This window comes from Stegostoma tigrinum, chromosome 2 (genome assembly GCF_030684315.1).
Source record: "Stegostoma tigrinum isolate sSteTig4 chromosome 2, sSteTig4.hap1, whole genome shotgun sequence".
In the NCBI taxonomy this organism is placed as follows: Eukaryota; Metazoa; Chordata; class Chondrichthyes; order Orectolobiformes; family Stegostomatidae; genus Stegostoma; species Stegostoma tigrinum.
In genome coordinates this window covers 123,198,590-123,217,912 of record NC_081355.1, presented here as the reverse complement: position 1 = coordinate 123,217,912, position 19,323 = coordinate 123,198,590, and the positions used below count along the sequence as shown (strand labels likewise).

The window sequence follows — 19,323 nt, the reverse complement described above, 5'->3', positions numbered from 1 at the left end:
CTGTAGTGAATATTTCTTGGCTTTTGTGGACAGGATGTGCCTTGGCAATATTCCACCTTGTTAGGTTGGTTCCCATATCATAGTTTCTTCTGTCTTTCCTCCTCTTCACTCTTCTCCCTTTTTCCTCTTTGTCTTTCATTCTTTCCCCTTTGCTTCTCCCTCTGTTTTATAACTAATTTTCCTTCAATCTTTTCTCTTTTTCAATCTCACAGTTCACAATCTCTACAGCCACTTCCTTCTCCTCTTTCTCTCCACTTACCTTTACCCCCCTTTTGTTTACTCCTTTATTCAGTTTTCTCTCCCTCAATCAGTCGATGGCTAGAGTGTGAAAAGCAGTGTTTGGAGAAGAGATGAGGGTTTCAGAGTTATTTCTGTGTGGATGGGGGAGCCATTAGGTGAATTACTTGCTCTGGTGAGAGACACAGAGTTGTTGATAACAAACAAACTGGACTGCCATTTTGTTATTGATGGTGAATAGTATTTCTTTGTGTTTTTTATAGATTCTTTTCCACTTGATCCAATCAAAGAAAATTATGTACGTCAAGTGAGGGATTGTATTTTTTCAGCAGTTCATCCAGAACATAGAACATAGAACATAGAACAGTACAGCACAGAACAGGCCCTTCAGCCCACAATGTTGTGCCGACCATTGATCCTCATGTATGCACCCTCAAATTTCTGTGACCATATACATGTCCAGCAGTCTCTTAAATGACCCCAATGACCTTGCTTCCACAACTGCTGCTGGCAACGCATTCCATGCTCTCACAACTCTCTGCGTAAAGAACCTGCCTCTGACATCCCCTCTATACTTTCCACCAACCAGCTTAAAACTATGACCCCTCGTGCTAGCCATTTCTGCCCTGGGAAATAGTCTCTGGCTATCAACTCTATCTATGCCTCTCATTATCTTGTATACCTCAATTAGGTCCCCTCTCCTCCTCCTTTTCTCCAATGAAAAGAGACCGAGCTCAGTCAACCTCTCTTCATAAGATAAGCCCTCCAGTCCAGGCAGCATCCTGGTAAACCTCCTCTGAACCCTCTCCAAAGCATCCACATCTTTCCTATAATAGGGCGCCCAGAACTGGACGCAGTATTCCAAGAACCTTTCAACTCGGCAGTCAAGCTGGTTGCAGTTTCAGAGGTTAGCACATAGTTTTCAATACAGTGGTCTCTGTGTTGAATCAATATGCCATTTAAATTATTAATTAGTTTGTTGCATTAATGCTATCTGTTTCCTGAATAAAACTGGATGTTTAAGTTGTGTGTTTTTATAAACTTAGCATGGATGTAAAATTAAAATCATTATTTTGCAAATATTCTTTTCTTAATTTTTATTTTTTTGTCTTACGTGTTTGTCTTGTTAGGGCTGAGGTTGGAGGCGTACATAGCTTCCTTTTTAGCGCCACTTCTCAACTAGTTACCAAAAAGGAACATATTTAACCAGGTTGATGACTTTTAAAAATTATTGATTCCGGGAATGTTTGCATCGCTGGACAGGCTACTGTTTATTCGCATCACTAATTTGCTTGAGAAGGTGAACTGTCTTCTTGAACTATTACAGTCCATTTAGTGTAGCTTCACCCACAATACTGTTAGGGAGAGAGTTCCAGGAGTTTGACTCAGTGATAGTAAAATGATACAGTTCCATCTTCCAATAAGCCCTGAGGAAAGGAGTTATGTCATACTTGGACTCTTAACTGTTCTCTCTCCACAAATGCTGCCAGACCTGTTGAGTTTCTCTAGCATTCTTTGGCTTTGCTTCAGATTTCCAACATCTACAGCATTTTGCTTTAATGTGATATAGTTCCATGTTGGGATGGTGTGAGGTTTGGAATCTCAGAATCACAGAATTGCAAAAGGAGTCTATCATGTCTGCTTTAGCTCTCTGAGCATTTGAATTTAATACTGATCTCCTGCCTTTCCTTCACAATTCTGAACTTTGTTTCTATTTAAGTAATCATCCAATGCCCACCTAAATGCCTTAATTAACGTGTCTCCACCATTAGCCCATAGAGGGGAACCTTTCGATGGTGGTGGCCCTTGTACCTGCTACCCGTTATCTGCCTAGATGCCATGGGTTTGGAAGGTGCTGTCTGTGGAGCCTCGGCTAATTTTTGCAGTACATCTTGTAAGTGGTATACACTGTTGCCACTGTGTCTGTACAAATTTAATGTTTGTGGATATGGTATTAATCAAGTGGGTTGATTGTCCTGGATGGTGTCAAGCATATTCTTCAGGTTGTTGGAGCTGCACGAGTCCAGGCAAATGGGGAATATTCTATCACTTGTAATTTATGCCTTGTAGATTATGAACAGATTATTGGGAAGCTGGATCTGAATTATTTGCTGCAGGATTCCTAACTTCTGACCTATTCTTGTTACAATAGTATCTATATGGCTAGTCCAGTCATGTTTTGTCAATGGTACCCACACAATGCTGGTAGTGTGGGTTTAGCAATGGTAACACTATTAAATGTCAAGAGAAGTTGGTTAGATTCTCTCTTGTTGGAGACCATTATTGACTGACACTTGTATGGCACAACTGTAACTTGCTACTTGCCACTCGAAGTCTGGGTGTTGTCCAGGTTTTGCTCTATTTGAATACAGACAGCTTCAGTATCTGAGGAATCAAGAATGGTTTTCAACATTGTGCAATCATCAGTGAACATCCCCATTTCTGACCTTGTATTGAAGGAAAGATCATTAATGAAACAGATGAAGATGGTTGAACTGTTCTGAGGAAGGGTCACTCGACCCAAAATGTTAATTTTGATTCCTGTCCTCAGATGCCTCCAGATCTGCTGAGGTTTTCCAGCAATTTCTATTTTTGTTCCTGATTTACAGCATTCACAGTTCTTTCAACCCTCCTCGATTGAGTTGTTCAATGGCCACAACCGTTCATGTTTGCATGTGGCAGGATAGCACAGCTTGGATCTGATTTGTTATGGTCAGTTACTTAAGTCTTAGTGTAGTCTGGTCTGGGTCAGCATTAGAAACGATTCAGATAATGGGAACTTCAGACGCTGGAGAATCCAAGATAACAAAGTGTGAAGCTGATGAAGCGTCTAGGCCCGAAACGTCAGCTTTTGTGCTCCTGAGATGCTGCTTGGCTTGCTGTGTTCATCCAGCTTCACACTTTGTTATCTTAGCAACGATTCAGCCAGGTTTCTTTAGTCAACAAAGAATAACTTCTTTATTTTAATTAAAACTTAAACAAACATGTCAAGATTATTAACAAACATGGTTAGACTATGAAGATAGATATAACTTAGATTGTAACATTCCTGAATTAACATGAGGCAAATACAGGTAACATACTGTGGTCCAATACATCAAATGGTAAACGTGATCATGACAGGCTCCACAGATTTCTCAGCAAACCTCCCCTGCCCCTCACAACCCCACTCCAGCAGCCATTAGTGATGCACCGGGTCACAAATCTCATGAAAATGTTATCATGGATTCTAATTATCATCTTCAATGACGTGGTCTTGAAACTTGCTCAAAAACGGCTCCTTTATACGGGACTGTGTCTCCCTGGATTTCAAAAACTGCACTACTGTACCTACAGGCATAGCCCCAGTATGTTCACAAACAGCAGACTTCACCAAACCACTGTTGCCCCTAGATTTTTTACTTGAGCTGAATTCGTGATCAGTTGCAAAATGCCTGTGGGTTTCCTTCACCCTCACTCCCACAGCTTCTGAAATTTTTCTTGAGCTCTAACCCCAACAGTTTACTGATTTCTCGAACCTCTTCCTGTGTTCTAATTATGCTGCATGCCATTCTAGCAGTCCAGTTAAACTGTTCTTTTCTGCATGGAGTCAGCTTCTGTCTCTGTCTGTCTCTAATTCCAATTGATTGTGACCCAGAAATTGTTCTTAAGTGACCCCTGAGATGTTTTTTTCGATTGAATTAATTTTTCATGGTCTGCCATGGTGGGATTTGAACCCATGGCCATGGAAAATTAGTCTGGGGTTCTGTAATGCTAGCTTAGTGACATACATCACTACCTCCCCTGTCTGAGTTTCTCAATCAGGGATAATCTAAATGCAAAGGGAAAATTAATGCTTCCAAATTGTGAACTAATGAGATGCAAATATGTGCAAATAGGCTTCCATCATCTGTGTCTTATAATTTAAGGAAGGAGAGTGTATTGGTAGTAGTTTCACTTGATGGTGAGAATGTGATTTTTTGACTCTTTCTCAATCAAACCATTACATTTATTCTCACCAATTCAGGTAAAGGAAAATCACAGCCATCGTGTTCACATCTGTCAATCTACACTTGCTGCTCACCAACCTTATTTTTATTTATCAAATTTGACACATTCATGTATGTTCAAAATAAGCTTTGTTTAAACATTATTACATTTCCTGTTACACTATTCTTAACAAAATCTTACATCTTCTTACTGCGGTGCTATCTGTCTTTCCCAATCCTTCATTGCACCTTGCTGTTTCCTTGCTAATCTTAAATCCTGCTTCCCAACCCAATCTAAATTAGTTTAGACCCTTCGCAAGCAAAATGCCTTGCAAAGATATTTGTCCCACCTGTACTCAGATACAATCTATCTTACCTATATAGATCTCAATTGGTTTAGAATGATTCCGGTCTCTTAAGAATCTAAAGACCTATCTGCTGCATCATCAAACCATCTGGTTTGTTCTAATTTCTATATTTAATAACACCTAGCATGCAGGGTAATTTGGGAGATTATTGTCTTTGAGGTCAGGTTTGCTAGTTTATTTTCGAGCCCCCTAAGATCTGCCTGTTGGATCTTTTATCTCTGTTGATGGTACTGATTTGTACTACAACATCTAGTTGTTCACCCTTCTGCCTCAGAGTTTCATGCAGCCCCTAAGTAAAATCCTTGGCTCTAGCAACAGGGAGGCATCATGCCATCCTTCTTTACTTCTGACACCACAGAAATACTTCACTCTCTCTCCTACTAAATATCAAACTGTCAATCATTATTGCTTTCCCAGTCTTCCTCCTGCCCACAGCTGGATCAGCCTCAGTGTCACAGATTTGTCTGTAGACAACCTACATTCTCAGCTGTGTTCAGAACTAAATACTGCTTAGAGAGCAAGACGGATTCATGTTACCGTGGTACGACCTGCCTGATCCTCCATGAGTGCCTTTTGAACACCCATTTTCTCTCTACCTGCTAAGTTGTGGAGTGACCACATTAATAATATGCTATCCGTAAGTCTTTCAACCTGCAGATCCAACACAATTGATGCCGATTATTGCTCAGGCTCTAAAACCTTGAACAACCCTAACTGATGACACTACCTAAACATATCATTTCCAGGAAAAGGGCAGCATTCTGGTGGTTCCCACATGGAGCATGATTTGCCCTATTAAGGACCACAATCCTCTTCCATGCCTCAATTTAATAGATTATTAAACTAAAGATTTAGAGAAATTAACACTCACCAGACAGCTGCTTCTGATAGTAGTTATTCAATGTCCACCATTTACTTACTTTCAATGTCACTGTTATGAGGTTGAAAAAGACCTACATTGTACTTAACAATTTTTGTGACGTTATACAGTTGCAAACATGACCTTTCATGCCCTTGAGCCTGTTCCATCTTTCAATTTAGATAATGGGTGAATTGTATCTTAACTTAATTTGCTAATCTTGGCTTTATATTTTCAACGAAGCTCAACAATGTTTCGCAACAAAATGCTTTCCTGATATTACCCATTGTTGGGTTCACTCTAATTTGAAGCTTTGCCTCCTCCTATGGAAACTGCCTTAAAGGAAAATTTTCAGTCCAGCTGTCTTATGGCATCCTTTTATGCCATTATCTTAAACGCAGCATTTGATAATGCACATAAATGTATATACCCCCCCCCCCCCCCCGCAATTACACACAAGATTGTGGAATCTGTCTTTGTTATAAAGCAGAGGTTAAACCTTTTCTGAGAACTAAAACCAAAATACCCAAACAGGAGCACCTCGCCATATAACCCATAAAAGGAGTGAGAAACGTGGTGCAACCTGCCTTTTAGCAACTTATAGAGATTAAACAAAATAAACCCCTGAGACTCACTTTACAATCAATAGTCAAAAATTTATTTATCTGACTCTCACAGTGAACAAGTTAACTAAAGTATTAACAAACTGCGTAAGTACTTCTAAATACTAACTATTCTTGATGAAAACAAGATCCTAACGGTATGCTCTTCCAATAAATAAAGTCCCACTTATATAAATAACAAAAAATAGAATTTAGTGTCTCAAAATTACAGCCAAGTTATGTGTCTTCCAGAATGTTCTATGAAGAATGCCTTCTCCGTCGATACTTCTTTCAGGAATCTTAATTAGTTGTGCCGTTGGTAGCTTTGATTTAGGTGGTGTTTTCTCCAAGACTTAGAGAAAACTGAGAGAGAGCCAGCAATATTCTCTTGAGAGCCGAGAGCTGTTAAGTCTGGCAGATAGTAGTGTGATCTCCTGTCTTTGTCCAACTTCCCTCTTTTATATCCATGATGACATATCAATTTCTTACAATAGCATTGGTCCTGTGTTGTCAAACGATCAGATTTAAAATTAATTGGTTTTTGATATCTAAGTACCTGGTTCAAATTGATTAGATAAATTCAAAACTTGTCATCTTGACAAGAAAAACAAAACTGCTGGTTGGCCTGCTAGCTGTACAGCCTTTTGATACAAATGTTTCAATTTGTGTGCTCTCTGTGCTCTTAGAAACGTTCAAGTTGCTCAGAGACATCCTGTTTATGATGCTAAGCTTTGAAAAAGCACATCATCTTTTAAAGGATCACGTATTGCTTTTCCCCCAGCATTTGACAAACACCAAATTCTAATTTTCTGCCTCCCAAACCATGTGTGCTCTACTCAACTTTGCAACAGTCCTCACAATGTAACTTATCATTCCATTAAACTTGTAGTGTATCATCTCCAAAACCATTATTATTTATGCTTGAGCTTTGCAGCCTAGAACTGCATATGATACTCCAGGTTCATTCTGTCTACGTGTAGCAGGACTTCCATCCCTTTTTCATTTTAGTCCTCATGAAATTAAGATTAATATTCCTTTGGTCTTTTTCTTGCTCCTTCTACCTGTCTACTCATGCTTCTGTGATTTCTGCACAGTTTTAGATTTTATTGCCTCTGGTGGCCCTGTCTTTTCTTGTTCAAGTTTTGACTCTTGTGTAAGACAGTGATTAGCATTTTCGAGCATAAGGAAGTGAACATCAATACAGAATGGAAAACTTGGCTTATTTTTATTTTTCTGTTTCTTGTTTCTTCTCTCAAGATTAATTTCCCACGGCTTCTGAGACAACTCCTAAATGTTTCATTCCTGGCACAATCTCAGCATTTATCAAATAACTGCAGTCCTGCTGAATGTCTCTAAGCTGTAATCTTTCTCAACTGCATCATGTAAATACTGCTTGTGGACTTCTTTCACTACGGTGCTAGAAATGGGGAGCAAGTGTAGCTTCAGTCGTGACCCCTATTGTGCACACCATAAACTGAAACAGGGATGTTTCTGTTCCATGTGATTCAGTGACATAAGTTTCACTTTGCTGTTCGGAAAATAATAAATACCTAATTTATAAAATTCCAGTCTTTGCCCTATTGCACTGAACTACCAGTGACCCCCAAGATTTCTTTTTCATTGAACCTTTTTCCACTGCACAGAGTCATCATTTCTTGGGATTTTTCCTGAGTCTTAATTGCTTGCAGTCTGCTAACAGTGGCACTTGTTGTAACTGGTGCTATCTCTACTGTTTCAGAACTCTCCTAGCTCTAAACTACAATTAACTTCTCCCAGGAAACATGTATCCAGGTAAATTGAAGCTAAACAACCTTCTTAAGTTCCACCCATCTCCATGATGATGTGGTCTCCTCTGAGCTATCCTTAATCTAACTTTCACACTAAATCAGACTAAGGGGTATCAGATTATCAGTGTTGTGGGAGATTGTGATGTGTGAACTAGAAACGAAACACTACCAGGAAGCATTTATACTGCAAGCAATGTTAGTACCGTAGGCAGAAGGTCTCCAGCCGTTGGACAACATTGGCAAAGGCAAGTCAATTATGAAAATATGGCACTGTACTACTTAGATGTCAAGGCAGTGTCCAAACTCAATCCAGGGACTTGGCACAGTCAGACAGACCCTTAGGATGTTGAGGTTTAGCAGTTCTGTACCATTACAGGCTGGGGAATGGCCCAAAGTTAGTCCCGAGAAATGACAAAATGTTCTGATATGTTGGGCATTAGGAAAGTTGTAGCGCTCCCTTATTCAGGGTTTTAACGTGGTACGGTGCTAGAAATGGGGAGCAAGTGTAGCTTCAGTCTTGACCCCTATTGTGCACACCATAAACTGAAACGGATGTTTCTGTTCCATATGATTCAGTGACATAAATTTCACTTTGCTGTTGGGAAAATAATAAATACCTAATTTATAAAATTCCAGTCTTCTGATCTGAAACCCAGAATATTGTACGGTATTGTTTTGTTGTGACATTGAACATTTTATAATAGCCTCAAACTGGAGATAAAATCATCTCTTTATCATTGTTTACGTTATCATGGTTCAGGATATCACTCTTGAAGTATGTTCCATTTGAAAAATATAATCTGTTTTCCTCTATCTTTGAAATAATTATTGAGGAGACTGAAGAACTTTTGAAGTATAATCAACAGAATCATTTACATTTGTCATATAATACAGGTTTTGTTTGTGCTCGTACACAGAGGGAGGGATGGTATATTTTAAAATGGAAATAATTTGTAGTCTTTCAGGTTAAAACTGTTTAGTGACATGGGGGATACAATTTTGAATGAATCAAACTGCATTGCTGTTACTGAATGCAGAAATTTGAAGTTGATTAACACTGTTGATTTGAAAGGAAGAACAGTTGATTCTAGTCACACGTATCGAACCTTTTGAACAGTGCTATTAACACTATTTGATTCAGTTCTGCTTGTGCTTTTTGCAAAAGCCACTTCAGGAGATTGTGTGTGCAGTTCTGATACAGGTCTTTATTTCACTTTATAGATCATAAATATGACTGGCTATAAATTATAATAAATCTAACAATAGCACTGTGGGTGCACCTGCATCACATAGACTGCAACAGTTCACAAAGGCACTCGCCACCAACTTCTTAAAGGAAGTTAGGAATGCGCAGTGAATGTTGGCTTAGACAGGGAGACCAACATCCAGTGAACAAATAAAAAATAGTCTTATTATGAATTATTTTAGTTGATCTGCTTTCAAAATCACCCTGTTCAGAGATGTTATAACAGACCTCAGCAGCAAAACGGACTTGAACCTGGGCCTCCTGGTCCAGAGGTAGGGACACTATTACTATGCCACAAGGGAATTTTAATTAGGATAAGAATATTTAACTTTTCAATTAATTTCAGCTTAACTCATTTAAATTGGTTCACTAAACTTATGTCTGTAACTAGATTTTTAAGAATTGATCTGAAATATGTGGTTCTACCATGAGTAGTAACCTTAATTAATATTTTTTTTAAATCAGGAGGTTGTGGAAGACCTATTGGACTTAGATCTGTCCATAACAGAGACCAAGGAATTTATTCAGTTTGTTAGTGGTGCGCACATTTTGGCTGGATCTGTACCTTTCACTCATTGATGTGGTGGTCATCAGGTAAAGTAGGAATATGTTATGAAGTCATTGAAAAGAATTTACTTATATTCCTTTTCTTCTTGATCGAGAAAAATGATTCTGTGGTTTACAAGGCGAACAGTGTTGATGCTTAAAAATGAAAGTTCACAATATCAAGTTTTTATCAAGTAAGATAAAGCAAAAAGATGAAAGGGGGAATTGTGAGAACCTTATAAATATCGCCAATAATGTGCTGCAGTTTCAAAATAAGAGTAAACAGTGTAAGATCTGTATTAGCTAAATCTTGGTGGTTAGTTTAAGCCTCTTTAGCGCTGTTAAGTTCAGTTGTCCTTGTGTGTTAAGTATTAAAGTATTGACAATCTTCTAGTTATAGTTTGTCAGTCAGTTGGCTGACTCAAACAGAAATCACGGAGCAGGTTACCGCTGTGTCTTGGTCGGGATAATACACATAAGTGGTAAAGTCTAAAGAGAGGGTGAAGTTAAAATTAAAGCTAAATCAAGGTTGGAGGTATGTAATTTTGTGTAGATTACAAAGTAAAACATTCAGCAGTTTGGATAATAGCACGATAGTTAAATCTTATTTCATTAAGACATTTTCAGTATTATCTGAAACAGGTTCTGTTTGCGTATGGATAATTTGCAAAGACATTGGGTATTCTTAAGGGCTCGTGAAATATGAAGATAAACATTGGTCTAGAATAAATTTCTGCAGTTAGGGTAATTTATGGTAATTATGATTAAATATCTATTTTTCTGTCATTATGTGTAGCAGCATTACTTTCCTGACTATTGAACAGCTATTCAATCTGTTTCTCTAGGTGGAAGTTTACTGCAGACATGAATCTGAAAATGAGAAAGAAAATTTCAATGTTGCAGCATTAAGAAAATGAAAATCACAGGAGGAATATTTTAAATAGATATCATTTTGATAGGAAATATGTAATTACACTCTAAATTACTTCTTCATACTAATGGGTATAATTGTTAAGGTTGTCCATGTTCTTAATTAGTTTACAGAAGGATACATTTCATGTAAATTGTTGACATGAAATAAGTGAGTTTGTTAACTTGTTGGCTGAGCTAACTTGTTTTATTTCAGACATTTTGTAACCATGCAATGTAACATCATCAGTGAGACCTCCGATGAAGCGATGTTGTTCTGCTCCGCTTGAAATTCATAGTGTCTAGTCTGTTATGGTGAGTTATGTCATTTCCAGTTCTGTTCCCAGTTTTATGCACATGAATTCCTAGAGGCATGGTTCTCAACCCATAAGGCAATCAGCAAACATATAGTATTAGACCCCATATCCAAACCCATACAGAACAGAACCGGAAATGACACAGCTCACATAACAGACTGGGCAGTATAATTTCCAAACCGAGTAGAACAATATCGCTTCATGGGTCCAGGCCCAAGACGTCAGCTTTTTTGCTCCTGAGATGCTGCTTGGCCTGCTGTGTTCATCCAGCTCCACACTTTGTTATCATCGCTTCATTGGAGATCTCATTGATGATGTTACCTAGCATAGTGATGAAATGTCTAAACCAAAACAAGCCAGCTGGGTGAGCAAGTCAACATCCTCATCCACAACCTGAGCTGTAAATCTTTGCAAAAACCTTAAATGAAAACAAGTGCAATTCTTGGAAATTATTCTTTAGTTTAGCGATTCCATCCTTTTTCACAATCTCACTGGATAACAATGAAGTTAATGGCTCTGTTTTAATGGCAGAAGATGGTTTGTGTATGGAACAAGCTGCCAGAGGAAGTGGCAGAGGCAGATACAATTACATTATATAAAAGACATCAGATGGGTATATGCATAGGAAGAGTTTAGATGGATACGTGCCAAATACTGGCAAATGAGACAGGATCAAAGTGAGGCAAACTTTCCTAATAAAGGTATGTTGCTAGAAATGCTTACCCCAACTCCAAGATGATTGGTGCGAGTGAATGTACTGTTTTTTCCTGTTGCCACTGAAATAACTGCACAGAAGCTGGGATCCTGTTACCAAGCTACCCTTTATGTACTTGTGCACAGTACACTGCCTATGGCCACCCAGGTCCGAGTCAGTCCCCTTGACCAAAAAATTTTAAATCCTCTGTTAATATTGGTCAGCCAGGGCCTACTGATTGATCCAGATTAAGATCCTGAATGAAGGAGCTCAGTCACCAAGGCCGACTTGGTTCCAATCACTACATCTTTGAACCCAGTAAACTTCTGAATAAACATAAACACATTAAGGCAATATTAAAAAAATCACAAGAATGCATATACCTTTAATAGAATAATCTTGAGGAAAGCAAGAAACAATTATATTCCACGGAGTGTACCATATACTTTGGTGCTGGAGTTGACCTTGCGAGTACATTGATCTGCAGGTAACACATTAGATGACAAGGTCTGAGTGTACAGCATCATGCCCATGTGCCAAGTCAAGCTCCCTGCAAACTCAAAATTAGCCCTTAAAAAGGGTGTCACAGTGGCTCAGTGGTTAGCACTGCTGCCTCACAGCACCAGGGATCCAGGTTTGTGTGGAGTTTGCACATTCTGCCCGTGTCTGCATGGGTTCCTGTGGATGCTCTGGTTTCCTCCCACAGTCCAAAGATGGGCAGGTTAGATGGATTGGCCATGCTAAATTGCCCACTGTGTCCAGGGATGGGTAAGTTAGGTGGATTAGCCATGGAAAATGCAGGGTGACAGAGATAGGGTAGGGGGTGGGTCTGGTTTGGATGCTGTTTGAAGGGTTGGCGTGGACTCAATGGGCTGAATGACCTGCTCCCACAGTGTAGGGATTCTATGATTTCTAAAAGTATTGCATGTCAGGTCAGGCCATATATACTAGAATGATTCTGGCTCAGTAGCTGATCTCGATAAAAGTAGCAGTTGGTTCGACTTCCATTCTCGATTGACTGACTGTGCCATTGTGTGAAACACTAAAGATTCAACTGTTATAGCTAAATGTAATAGCTAATCTACAAAGCTCATCATCCAGGTTCACAAGAGATACACAGTTACATGAACAAAGATCTGGAGGACTAGTGGCATCTGTAGTACTGTATTCTAGAAGGAATCGTCACTTTCATGGACAAGAGATTAAAAGGAGGCCCATAGTGTGCAAAAAAAGTGAATAATTTTGTTCTAATGTTACCTTAAAGTGTTTTCATAATTTCTTGATTGATGAGTTTATGGAATGTGACAAACTGTTAAATCATTTTTTTTTCTTTACTTGCAGTTTGGAGTCTGGGTTGGCCAGCTAGGTGATGGAAGAGCTCATTTGCTTGGGGCAGATACAAACAGGTAAAACAAAAGAATTTTTAAGGAGATTTGAACTAAATGGCTTCAATCGAATTTGTTAACAGAATCACAGAATTGTTACATTACACAAGAAGGCCATATTCACCTATTGTGTCAGCACTGGCTTTCTGAGCCTTTGAACATTGCCAGATGCCTGCCTTTTCTCCATAAATCTGCATATTTTCTACTTAAATAATCATCCACAATGCCGTTCCAGGCAGTGCAATCCAAACTCAGAAGATTTACTGTATGAAAATATTTTTTTGCTCATTTCTCATTTCCTTCCTTTGCAAAACAGTTTGAAACTGTAACCTCTAGCTCTCGATCCTTGTATATGTGGGAACCGTTCATCTATATCTATTCTGTTCAGACCCTTTATGGTTTTAAAAGCTTCTAACAAATCTCCTTTCAGCCTTTACCTGCCTAGGAACAGATCAGATTTCTCCAATCTAACCTCATAACTAAAATATCTTACCTCTGGAACAATTCTTGTAAACGTGTTCAGAAAAGAAATTGTGGAAGAAGTTCGGAAATCAGCAAAGTAGACATTACTCCTGACTAAATCCATGAATGCAGTGTTTAAGATCCTGAACCACACTGGTGACTCCAGTTTCGATCTCTGGTTGTTGCTTGGCTGGCTGATCTCATTGAATAGCAGTAAAGCTTTAAGCGGTCTCATTTTAGGAATAGGGAAAATCAGTTCAAGGTGCACACTTCTAATCACTAACGAATGGATTCTATTGAAAGAATACACTCATTAACTGAGCTTGATATGAATAAGACTGTTTTGGCTTCCATGGTACAACAATGTTCAATCATTCAGTTGAGTTCCAATAAGAAGAGTAATTATGAAATTGCATCCCAGTGAGAACTAGTGCGGAGAGGTAAGGGAATCTTAGGGGAAATTTGCAAAAAACATAATGGGCAGAACTTCAGGGCCCACTAAGAACCTTTGGCGGGTGTACACAGGAATTTAATTGGATGAGAGGCAAAAATTCAGTTTCCTGACTGTAGATTAAAGTTTTACAATTAAGTTGTCAGAATTTTATAAGTCAATTGGCTAGCCTGAGCTTCATGATCAGAAACTTATTTACATTCACAAGTATTCATGAACACTAATTAATACCCCAGCATGCTAGAAATATGTTCACCAGCACAATTTTGTTAGCTGAAAATGAGAGATGGGTCCACAAACCTGACTAACAAATGAGGTATGCACCTGAGAGGGTGAACTTGCTCCTTCAAGCTCCAGTTAGTAAACTCCTTTCATTACTTGGCTGCTTCATTACCAAGCTATTTCTTTATGTAAATACTTACAGTGTAAGCCTCTGAGTCAACTCATGAGAAGCCTTGGTCATCTGCAGTCTTGTTTATAATGTGGAGTGTACTACAGTGTAATGGATGAAACCTGTCCATGTCATCCAGCTCCTAAAAAGTCTCAGGCATGTGCTGTTTTGTTCGTTGTAGTTCATTGCTCACAATGTAAGGGATAAAGGCTGATTGGGCTCACTAGCCTGCCCAAGCAAGGCAGCCAGCCTGATCAGGGCTGACAAGCAAGGCTCAAATGATAAGGTTGCTCAACAGAAAAAGGGTTCAGTGGATCATGTTCATAGACAAGGTGAGCTGACTGGAAAGGAATGAAACTTGTCAGGGACACTGGAAAGATTTGGAAGATGGTAGGTGCAAATAATTGAGAGGATCACAATGATAGGTTCAAGAGAGACAAGGGAGAGGGGGAGCTGTATGTTAAGGGTAGGAATACATTTGGCTGTGCAGGAGCCATAATTGAGTTGATGATTGGTCTGAGGTGATGTTTGCTGGACTCTGCACAGTCTGACTCTGTGACAGATTGACAACTTAGAAAACAGATGTTAAATCAGCTGCAGATAAGGAAGAAGGGTAGCCTGATGCTGAGGGAGTCAGTGCTGCTGACGAGGGTGCTGAGGAAGCCAGAGTAGTAGTGAGATGAGGTATATAGGCTGGAAGAATCTGATAGCAGCTAGCTTTGAGGATAAATGACTTTGCATTAATATATGTAAATTCTGAGAACTATGATTCAGTTATGGCTCAGAAGTATTCCTGTCTTCCAGACAATGATTAGATTATAACTTTAAATCGTCAAGGTGCTTTGGTTAGAGTAAATTGTAAATTAATTCAGCTTGTACAGTTGATGCAAATCAATAAAGCATTATATGATGTGTGCCTGAGATACATGTGAGGCATTCATCTCAAAGCCATATTTGGCAATGATGTCCTTTTCAAGCATAAAACTTTGCTGATAAGCTATCAAATGTGCATGTTGTAATTATGGTGAAAGATCAGTGGGCTGATAGTACATGGAAGTTTGATATGTGCACCCTGGAACCTGTGTAAAAGTCCGTATCACTGATGCAAGTAATGCTAAATTGGCAGCTGCAATAAAGTGACAGACCTCTGCAGCTACTTCTATCCAGGTTGCCTTTGTCAGTCAGGGTGGCTTTTTGTTACACAGATAGTAGAAATTTGTTACCATTCCTCAAGAAAAGTATTTCCCATAGCTGCATGAGAAAGCCTTTCTTGCCTTCCAGCTACTGTGCCTCTGCCTTTTGGTCTGCCTCCACACTTAGTCTAAAAAGGACAAGATTATGTTCATTGTGTTGTAAGAAGTGTGGAGTGTTTACATAACAGTAAATTTGAAAATTGATATTGTGTTACAAAACTGCAGTAGAAGTTAGAAGACTAGAATGGATCTCTGTTTTCCAAATATTTGATATATGTAAGTAACACATCTAATTTTTAAAAGAAATCTACAGTTGAATTAGTATGACTTCAATTAAATAAATCTACAGTAGCTTTTATAAATATTTGACATGGAATAATCAGAAATCATATGAAGTTTTATGAATTAATTTGTCCATCTTTCTACAGGCATGGCACAAGATGGGAGCTTCAGCTGAAAGATTCTGGGAAAACTCCCTACTCTCGGTAACTATAACACATTGTCATTCATCAAATCTAATTTTGCATTCGAGCAATGTCTTGATTGGATTTCTGTTTGCCAGGGATGGTGATGGGCATGCTGTGCTCCGCTCTTCAGTAAGAGAGTTTCTTTGCAGTGAGGCCCTGAATTATCTTGGGATCCCTACCACCAGAGCAGCCAGGTATGAATTCTAATACTGTGCTTAAAATGCTTGTTAGGATTTCTAACTAGTCTAATTTTAAAGAAAAGACATTGACTTGAAATATTAAATTTTCTTTCTCCTTAGATGCTTCCTGAATGTGCTGAATATTTTTCCAGAGTTTTTCATATTAATTTAAACTTCCAGGATCTAGACCATTTTGTATTTGCTTTGCAACTTGATTCACAATCGCTTCTTTTCAGGAATATCCATCTTGTTCTGCATCTCTTGTCTATGCAGTTTCCAGTTGACTCTTTTATGTTATTGTTCTTCATTATTTTCTGTATCTCTGCTCATGGTTCATTGCCTGTATTGTCAGCCTCAAGGATTCCAAATTAAATTCTAGTGTTTGTCTTTTAAATCCATTTTTAACACAGATGTCTGTTATGTTCAATGCTCTTTGAACCATTGCTCCGACCGTTTCCTGAAATCCAGGCTTATTGCCTTGCATTGCCATAAGAATGCTCTGTCCAGCAACCCTTCTCCTCATGCCTACATCTTGCCAGAAGTCTTCTCCAGCCCCAATTCCTTACATAGTAGACCCTTCCATGTATTGGATTCCAATTTCACTTCGGATGTGATAAATGACACTTGGATAATGATCTAATTAGGTGTGGTCATATGGATGAGAATCATGTTTGTCAAACTTGGTAGAATTTTTTGGCAATGTTACTACAAAATTCCTAAAGAGGATTTGATGACAATCGTATACTTTGATTTTCAGAAGGTTTTTCACAGGGTCCCCTGTAGGACATTGTTTAGCAAAATTAAAGCACGTAGGAGAGGAGGTAATGTACTGGTGTGAATTGAGGATTGGCTAACAGAGAGAAAACAGATAAAAGGAATAAATGGCTCATTTTCACATTAGAAGGATGTAACTAGCGGAGTATTGCAAGGATCAGTATTTGTGCCCCAGTTGTTCACTATATAGATACATAGAATCATAGAAGTTTACAATACCAAAAGTAGCCATTTGACCTATAGTGTCTGTACTGACTTCTGAAAGAGTTATCCAGCTGGTCCCATTCTCCACCCTTATCTCTGTAGCCCTCTAAATTAATCACTTTTAAATATATATTCAGCTCTTCTTTGAAATCTCAAATAAAACCTACCCCCAACACTCTCTCAGGCACATTCCAAATCCTTACAACTCTCTGAGTAAAGAAGTTTCTCCTTATCTGACTCCTCTAGTTTTCTTGCTGACAGTCTTGAAATTACAACCTCTAGTTATAGACATACCAACCAGTAGAATCAGAATATTCTTTTTTACTCTGTCAAAATTATTAATAATTTTGAATGCATAAATAAGGCCATGTATTAATATTGTCTGCTGCAAGGAGAATAAGGAGAATAATCTTGTGCTGTTTTAATCTGTGCCACGGCAGATAAAGGCAAGTGTGCTGTGTGACTACTTAACCACCCTGTTAACTTATCCTGCTACCTCGAGGGATCTGTGGACAAGCCCCGTGTTCTTCTGAGCTTCCTAATGTCTAGCCAATCAGTGAGTAGTCCTTTGTCTTGTTATTTCTTCCCAAGTATGTCATTTCACACTTATCGGAGTTAAATTCCATCTGCCATTGATCTGCCCATCTGAGCAATCCATCTATATCCACACATAACCTTAGACCTCCTTCCTCACTGTCGACTACCAGCCAAACTTTATCTCATGCACAAACTTGCTTTATGTTCCCCCTTTATCTTCAATATTATGAATATATTATCACAAACAATAAAGAACCCAACACTCTGGCATGCTACAGTCAATGGCCTCCAGTCACACAGACAGCCTTCTACTACAAAGCCAGTTTTGGATCCAATTTGCCACATTACCAAGGATCCCATGTGCTTTTACCTTCTTTATTGTGGGACCTTATGAACGGCTTTGCTGAAATCCAAATAAACTGCATGAACTCAATACCCTCATCTACACACCTTTTCAAAAAAATCAAGCAAATTTATGACACCTAACGTCCCTCTGACAAAGCCATTCTGACTATCCCTGGTCAAACTTTCTCCCTCCAAGTAGAGATTAATTATTTCCTTGAAAATTTTCACCAGTAATTGCTCTATCACTGATATGAGACCCACCTGTGTGTAATTCCTTGGTTTTACTCTTCCGCCCTTCTTAAAAAGTGAATCCACATTAGCAGTCCTGCAGTCCTCTGGGACCTCCCCTGAGGCCGAAGAGTCAATTAAAAATTTGGGTCAGAGCTCTGTAGTTTCACCCCTTGTCTCTCACAGCAGTCTGGGATACAACTCATTTGGACCTGGGGATTTCTCCACCTTCAAGCCCACCAAACCTCCAACACCTCGCTATCCATACCAAACTGAATCTCAGTCCCTCTCACTATATTCTATACCTGCATCCTCTGCTTCCAGTATGAAGATAAATGTGATGCACTTGTTTGATGCCCTACCAGTTCTAGATGCACACACAGATGGCTCCCTTGGTCCCCAATGGGCTCCGCTCTTTCTTGGTTATCCTCTTCCTCTAGATCTACTTGTAGAATATCTTGAGATTCTGCCTAATCTTATCCACTAGTGCTTTTGCTGCATCCTCTTTCCCCTCCAAATTTCTTTCTTCAGTTTCCCCCTGCAATTTCTAACCTTCACAAGGGCCTCCAATGATTTACTCCCTTTGTCCCTGTTAAAAGCCTGTCTTTTCTTTCTTATCCAGTCCTGAATATTTCTGGACACCTGGGCTTCTCTAGGCTCATTGCTCCTATATTTCATCCTCAAGAGAACATTTAGGCCTACACTTTTGGTAATTCCATTTTGAATCCATCCATTGTTTTGCTGTAGACTTACCCAGAATTAGACCTTCCTAATCTTCTTTGGCCAGATCCTGCCTTATTTTAATAAAATCAGCTTTCGCCCAAGCCAAAACCTTTTTTGTTTTGCAGACCATCTTTTTCCTTTCCTATAAGAAGCTTAAAATATATTGTGGTTGCTATCATTAGAATGCTGTCCCACTCCGGCCTCAAGCATCTGTCCGGCATCATTCCTCAAAATTAGGCCCAGCACTGCACTGCCGTTTGCTGGAAATTTTTATATGTTGATATAAAATGCTCTCCTGAATATGTTTCAAGAAATCTACCTCCCTTAAACCCTTTACCACTATGACTATCTCAATTAATGTTGGGGCTGTGAGGGTTGATATCCAAAATATAATCATCATCTTATTGTTTTTACAAACTTCAGTGAGTTCTAGACACATCTGCTGTTCTAT

General features: G+C 38.9%; 1 pseudogene; it reads left to right on the top strand.

Moving 5' to 3' along the window:
- The window catches only part of LOC125462846 (protein adenylyltransferase SelO, mitochondrial-like), a 67,197-nt pseudogene that overhangs the window by 4,427 nt on the left and 43,447 nt on the right, over positions 1-19,323 (top strand).